Source organism: Grammomys surdaster, unplaced genomic scaffold (genome assembly GCF_004785775.1).
Source record: "Grammomys surdaster isolate TR1022 unplaced genomic scaffold, NIH_TR_1.0 126178, whole genome shotgun sequence".
Taxonomy (NCBI): Eukaryota; Metazoa; Chordata; class Mammalia; order Rodentia; family Muridae; genus Grammomys; species Grammomys surdaster.
This window is the reverse complement of record NW_021620984.1, coordinates 1,910,452-1,918,532: the sequence shown is the minus strand read 5'-3', so window position 1 is coordinate 1,918,532 and position 8,081 is coordinate 1,910,452.

Here is an 8,081-nt window from a genome sequence, read left to right as displayed (position 1 = left end):
CAGTAGTAGCATGATGCTAAGACAATAGACTTTTTCCCACACCTTTGTCCCATGGGAAAACATTGCTACTATGTGAGCAAAACAGAATCTTAGTTGTAAATAACTTCCTATTAATTTCTAGCATATTACCTATATTGTTAACTAACATATACATGCATGGACATAACCTAACAAATATGAATATTTAAATGTGAAGCAAATTGTGATTTTGTTTCCTGAGGCATTCAGAATTCTTGTTCAATTAATTTTTCAACTTAATATAAATAATGAATTGACCTTAGGTCATTTTTATTTATATATCTCATTTAATTTTTGTCTTCTACCCCTCATAACTTTGTTGAGAAGCAGTTTTTTTCAGAGCTGAATAAATTTTTCTAGGGAGGATGGTAAGGTTTATGAGACTTAGAAAATTAAAACTAAGATTAAAAAAAACTTCGTATGAAATAAAAATTGAGCTAGTCATTTGGAGAGACAGTGCTGTGCTGGGTCCAAACATCTCCTAAAATTTTGGACAACGCAGTAAGGACTGTGATAAACAAAAGTAAGCCATCAGGATCACACCAAAGCATTTGATTTATCATTTATCCAGAAAGGAATGTTAGACAATCTCCAATCTTGATTCTCACATAAGAATTCATGAAGAGGAGTATACTGTGAATCTTTCATATCCAGAATCAGTCAAGGTAAATGGGTTATGTTTTCTATATATTAAGCACCTGCTTGTGTGGTGAGGAATAGGCCAGCAATGGAGATAACTCACCCAATGAGACTCAGAGTGTTGCCAAAGTGGTACCTCTGAACTGTGGAGTTTCTTGCTTTCAACTATTGGTGCTGTAATAAGATACATTAACTAATAGACCTTAAGAGGGAAGGATTTATTTGGATTTTAAATCCAGATTACAAGTCCATCACTATGAGAAAATTAAAATCATGAGATTTAGATACACATCACATGTAAGGCAAAGAGCAGGGAGAATGAATGCATGCATACTTTACTCAGTTTACTTTGTCTTATGCAGTTCAGATTCCTCTGGCCAGAGAATGGGACAATCAACACTATTTGTACTGTAATAAAGGACAATCCTTCCTACCATAATCAAGATGACACAGTGTCATGTCCATGGGACAATCTTATGCAGTCCAGTTGATAATTAAAACTAATCTTCATATATTGTATGATGAAAAGTAGTACATTATACCAATAATCTATGTCATAGCAGAAAAATCAAGCAGAGGAGCCCGGGGGCAGCTAAGAAATGGGATTAGCTAACAAATGTCAAGAATTAATTACTTGCTATCTGTGGAGCATACAAAGTCATTTAAGATTGTTACCAGTCAAGAACAGATATTTTCTAAAGTCTACTATTCCATCAGTCCCAGTTGTCATTCCAACAAGAGAAGTTTGGGGAAAATCAGAGAAATGGAAACTTAGCTTGTCAAGTCTGTTCCCACACAACAGAATGCCTACATGAAGACAGCCTTACATTTACATGAACATTTAAACTCATTCTATAGTAATGCATATGATGTACTCTGAGGATGATCCCAGTTGTTGACTGTGTATTCTGTTTGTGCTATGGAATATGGAATAAACTTCTCAGGACTCACCAAATAGTGACATGGCTAAGTCCAATTTTTAGAGAACAAAGATTTTTTTTTCCTCACTGAAAACTGTTGAAGAGAGAGAGGAACAGGCAAAATAGGTGCACACATTAAGTAATGTCAGCTAATGTCTCTACAATTTCTAAGTGCTCTTTGCATGATGGAATCATTTTTTCATCATTTAGAGTTGGATAAAATGGAGTTCAAACTTTGGATCAAGAGATTTACTCTATAAGGACATTGAAATGGAGAGGCAAACACTTATAGAAGTTTGTTTTTGTTTTGTTTTGTGTTTTTTTTTTCTATTCTCAGTATCACCATCTGGCAGCTATCCTGTGACAATTACTGTAGAAATGAGTGGCTCTTATCCCAACAGTCATTGACACACACAATAGATATTTAGAAGAAAGAGAATTTCCAATCACAGGCAACACAGATGTCAGAAATGTAAAATGGGTGGACAGAGCGTTACTTCTTTATTTATCTATATTTCACAAGGCAAACAACAGATTTGTATCATGAAGCTTCTGCAGGCAGCATTTAGTCTGAAGTGTGGGGTCTTCACCTTGAGAACACTACTGCTTGGGATGAATAACATTTTACCACATCCTGCCTATTGTAAGAGGAGAACAGTACTGTCCTCAACAATTTGCTTCTGGTATCGCTCACCCAATGTAATAACTCAAAGTATCAGCAGATGCTGCCAAGTCTCCCTCCACCCCCAAGCAACGGCATTACTAACTCACATTTTCCCCGTGAATCCCCAATCTAGAGCAGTCTCAGATCACATAAAATTCTTAGTTCTCCACCAAAGTGTAGAATACTTAATTTTCATTTAACATTTAAAAAAATCATTGATAATTAGGCACAAAATCACAACTCTTAGTAAATGATATCTGAATGAATTGATATATTAGTAAAAGAATACTGGAAATATACACAGGTCCCAGAACTCTTCAATAATACAACTTCTTTAGGATCTATGAAGAAATGGGTGTGAACACATGTACAAACTCAATGTGTTTATAGACTATTAATTTGTACAGTTCTTTGCATGCCAGTTGCACCTGTATAAAGCTATTCACAATTTAAACATGATTTTATACAAAGTGTCATGATATTTACAAAATACAAACCACTTCTATGAACTCCAATGTCACTAAAAATGTAACGAAACTAAGTCTCAACCCTATGGCCATAATATATTGAAAAAAGTAGGAAACTATTTCTAACCACAGTACAGAATTAACTTGATGAAATGAATATCCCCTATTCTGGGTTGAGTAAGGATTACCTTGAAGGACACAGTTTCTCCAGCTAAGATGTGTTTTGTTCCCTTTTTAAGCAGCCATAAAAAATACTATCATTTTGTCATTTCTAAAAATATTTTTTAGCAAAGCAATAATATAAATTTAGGTAATGTAACTAAAACTGAACATATTTGAAACTGATGGATAAGCACAAGATTAATTAACACAATCTTCTTATAATATTAAGGCTATACATATTTGTGATACTATCAAAATAGTAAACACTTATAAGTTACTATGTAAATTTTACTGATTCCTTAAATGAACATTAAAATCATCAGGAAACTTCCTCTAATTAAGCTATTCTTTTTGCTAGGAGTGAAAAAGATTGATTTTCCTTACAATTTTTAGTTTGTGTTTCACAGTGTGTCATTGAAGGAAGTCAGGTGGGAATATCAAGACAGAGGAGGCAGTAATTGAAGCAGAGTCCATGGAGGAATGCTGCTTACTCGCTTGCTGTTCCTGGGTTGCCCAGTTTGCTTTCTTATGCCATCCAGGACCTAAATGACATTACCCAAAATGTATTCAGCACTTCCAAGTCAATCATTAATCACGTTAATATGACATAAATTTGCTTCCAGGCCAATTTTATACAGGCATTTTCTCCATTAATACTCTCAATTTCCAATTAAAATTTTTTAAGTTTTTATCTTTGATATAATAAGAATGAAACTTCAATAAATTATTGTTAAAAGTACTTGTGAGTATAAGTTATACTGGTCTAGTATTACACTTTTATGATTTTCATCCTAAAGGTAGACACTATCACATTATAATAGATTACTTTTCATAAAAGAAAAATAAGCTCAAATTATTTCATTAGATTTTTTAAAAGATTTTTACATTTTTGTCCTTTTAGCACAAAGACCACACTATCAGAGCAGTTTCACTTGGTATACAGTCGTGAATAATCCATTCATGGTCTCTTAATCCAACTTAATAAAGCCTATGTCTTTCGTGTACTGACAAAAACACTGACAGAAACACTGATGGCACATGCTCAGCCCGTATTTATAGATCAGATCATGGCAGTTGTAGCAAACACAGCAAGAGCAAGAACCCTGGACGAACTTCCGTGTGTGACTCCAGTAGAGCTACTGGTAGTCCCACTTGCTCAAAGAGGAAAAAGGCTAGATTTTTTTAAGGATCCTTTTATAGTAGATTCAATATTTCAAAGAGAAAGAAAATGACATGGTGGCACACTATTTGTAGTAGCAATAATTTGGAATGCTAAAATGGGGGGACCCTTTAAGGCAGGAGGTAGAGACCAGCTTTGGCAACATAAGTGCATTACATCTCAAAATAAATTAATAGAAATTAAACCAAGGCTCCATCTTTAAAAAAAATAACAAACATATAACTTCTATCTAAACATGATCTAAACTTGAATGTAACTTAAAAGGAAAGGTATTTTATTCTCCAATCTCTGTTATTTCAAGTGAGACTGAGTGTATCCTTTCTGTGAGTGTATCTTTTCTATCACAAGTTGGTTTAATACAATGTCATATAGTCCCTTATTCTAATTGTTATGAAGATTGTGAATAAAAGTTCAATGTTGTGTTATGTATGGGGAAATACGCTCTTCTCGAAATGAAAGCAAAATTGTTTATGAATAGATTCCAATGTATGAGTTGTACCTCAATATCCTTGAAAAAAAAACTGTTTCTGTGAGGAATTTACCACCAAAACATCCCATAAAATAACTTTATATATAGTCATACAACTTGATATCCCCAACACTGACTTCTCTCGGTAAGAAAATGGCACAAGTACACTGACTCTGATAAAGCTCTATGAAAACTCATTTAAAATACTGACTAAAAATAATCAAGAATAGCGTTTGACTTCTATAAATGAATTTCCATTGTCATTGTGCTAATTAGCACGTTTGAATGGTGAGGGAAAAGCTTCAAATTAAAAATAAAATAGAATTACAAAATAGTAGAGGGGTTAGTGCAGGATACTGTCCTTGTTTATGTCTCTGTTTCAGTGATAAAACACTGACCTAAAGTGATGTAGGAAGGTTTAATTCATCTTATATATTATGGTCCATCAACCAGAGGAACCATACCAAGATTATAGCAGAGGAATTGAAGCAGAGATCATAGAGGAATGATTGTTACTGGCTTGCTTTATAAATTCTCAGTTTGCAATCTTATATAAATGAAAACTTCCTTCTCAGGTATAAAACTGACAAAATGGGCTGGGGTCCTCCTACATCCATAATTAATCAAGAAAACGTCCCATGGAAATGGGCACTGATCAGTCATCAAAGTGATGCCAATTGGCATCACATTTATAAACATTAAGTGGCACAATTTACCACTTGTCAACTTGGCATACAAATACGTCATTATTGTGGGCAGAAATGAAGTTCAGTGGTTGAGAGTAGACACATACCAGATAGTAACCATCTGTACCCCTAGTTCTAGAGGAATCCATCACCATTTTCTGACCTCCAAAAGTAGCAGGAATGCACTTGGTGCACAGATATATAATCAGCCAAAACACCCATTCACATACTATTAAGTAAACAAACAAAAAAATAAATATTAAACCATAAGCTTCTCTTGTTAATATATACAACCCCATACTAACATTATGACATAAAACAAAGTATAAGTTAAAAGTACATAAATATTTTTAAAAATCAAACTATTTTTGTTTACCCTTTTCTTTTTATTGGTTATTTTAATTGTTTACATTTCAAATTTAATTGTTTACATTTCAAATTGTTCACATTTTGTACTCCTACCCAGCTTTCCCTCTGTAAATACCCTATGCTGTCCCCTCTCTCCTTGCTTCTATGAGGGTGCTCCCCCAATGCCACCTCATTGCCCTAGGGTCCACCTACACTGGGGCATTACTAGGGCATCAGGCCTTCACAGGACAAAGGACCTCTCCTCCCATTGATGCCAGATAAAGCAACTCTCTGCTACATAAGCAGCTGGAGCCACAGGTCCCTCCTTTGTTGGCTATTTTGGCTAATGTCATCCCCATTGGGTCTGGAAACCTCTTGCCTCCCTGGACTCTGGAACTTTCTAGTGGCTACTCCCAGTTCCCCATTACCCACTACTACATACCTCTGTTCAGTTCAATTTCCTGACCCTCTGTACTTCTCCCTCATCTCCTCCCATACATAATCCCACCCCTTTATCCCTCCCCCTCTTCTCTTCCTCCCAAACCCCTCCCTTCATCTACCTCCTTGGATTACTTTGTTCCCCCTTCTAAGTAGGACTTACTGAAATAACACTTTGATCTTCCTTCTACTTGAGCTTCATATGGTCTGTGAGTAGTATCATGGGTATTCTGAGCTTTTTGGCTAATATTCACTTATCAATGTGTACATACTATGTGTGTACTTCTGTGACTGGGTTACCTCACTCAGGATGATACTTTCTAGTTCCATCCATTTGCTTGTTAATTTCATGAAGTCATTGTTTTTAATAGCTGAGTAGTACTCCATTTTGTAAATGTATACTTAAGTGACCACAAAATTTCCACCATAGATCTCCTTCAGCAGAAAAATAACTTGAGCAAAGTGGCTGGATATAAAATTAACTCTAACAAATTAGTAGCCTTCCTCCACTGGCTGAGAAATAAATTAGAGAAATGACACCATTCACAATAGTCACAAATAATATATCTTGATGTGACTCTAACCAAGCAATTAAAAGATTCTGTGTGGCCATTGTCTCTTTAAAGTCTGCTCTTTTCTGAAGGAAAATAGAAGGAGAGTGGATCTAGGTGAGAGGGGAGTTGGTAGTGGAGTGATAAAAAGAAGAGATTCTGTAGTCCAAGTGTAGAAGAGAATAATCTATTGAATAATCATTAAAATTAAATAAATAAATAATAACAATTTAAAGACTTTCTTATTACCAATGACAAGAAACAGCATAGAAACAATAACATTTAAGTAAAACCAGTCTAACAGTATATCCAAAGTTATATAGTTCAATGTCTGGCATCTAACTGTCACTCATGACCCTTTGAATTCCAAAGGACTGTGTCCAAACTACTTCTCTTACACTGTCATCTGCAATACATGACACTTACTCAAAAGCTCAGTTCCACTCCATACGGCACAGATCTCTAGTGTTCAAGCATTTCCTCTGCAACTGAGGCTGCACGTTCATCAATGGCCCCTAGCCTCACTTCAGGGAATCTGACGCTCCTACACAGTTGCAAAGAGAGCTTCAAGTTCTCGCCCTGACTCCTTCAATCCTGGAGTGTTCCGGGAAACTGAGGTTGTACCTTCATCAGTGAACTTTACTGGCCTCTTAGAGTACCAAGTTTCAGATGCTTCTGAGACCCTTTAATCCCTGCTGCCTTTGTGCCTCCAAAACCAATACCACATGGGATGTATTTACACATCATCAAGTTTGGTTGTCAGATTGAGAAACAGCCTATGGACCTGTCTGTATTAAAGTTTCTGTTTACTCACCCTGAGGAATAGTTCTCAGAAGATCCCAGCTGACAAGCACCGGAAAGCAAAGATTTTGCATTCACGATTTTCTAATGCAAAACTCTTGTGAACAACCCCAATAGAGCTTTTGCTTTCCTCTGAATCTTTACAAGCCCAGAATCCATTATCTTCATTTCTTTCCAAATTCTTCTCTTCCATACTTTCACAGAATAGCCCATTATGCTATGAGTACTGAACAGCCTTTCAGACAAATGCTCCAATTACTTTAACAATTCTCCTCACATACAAAATAGTCTTGTCTGTCACAGCAATACCCTGCATCTCTGGTACTAACTTATGTCTTTGTATACTTTTCTGTTGCTATGATAACACTGACCAAAAGTAGATTGAGTGGATTTGCTTCATATTGCACTTTCGAGTCCAGCAGCCAAGGAAGCCAGGACAGTAACTCAAGGCAGGAACCTAGATGTGAGAACTAATGCAGAGGCCCCATCCTACCTTTCCTCTGGATTCCTGCTTACTGGTGTGCTTTATATTGAGCTTACTTTCATGTAGGACACAGAACCACATATTCACGCACAGCATCCTCATTGTATGCCAGGATTTCTCACATAAATAATTATGAAAATACATCATAGACAGGCCCACGGGTCAATTTGATGAAGACAGTTGCTCAGCTGAGCTTCAGTCTTTACATATATACCTAGGTTCCTGCCAACCTGATAAAAATGAGCTTAGAATCC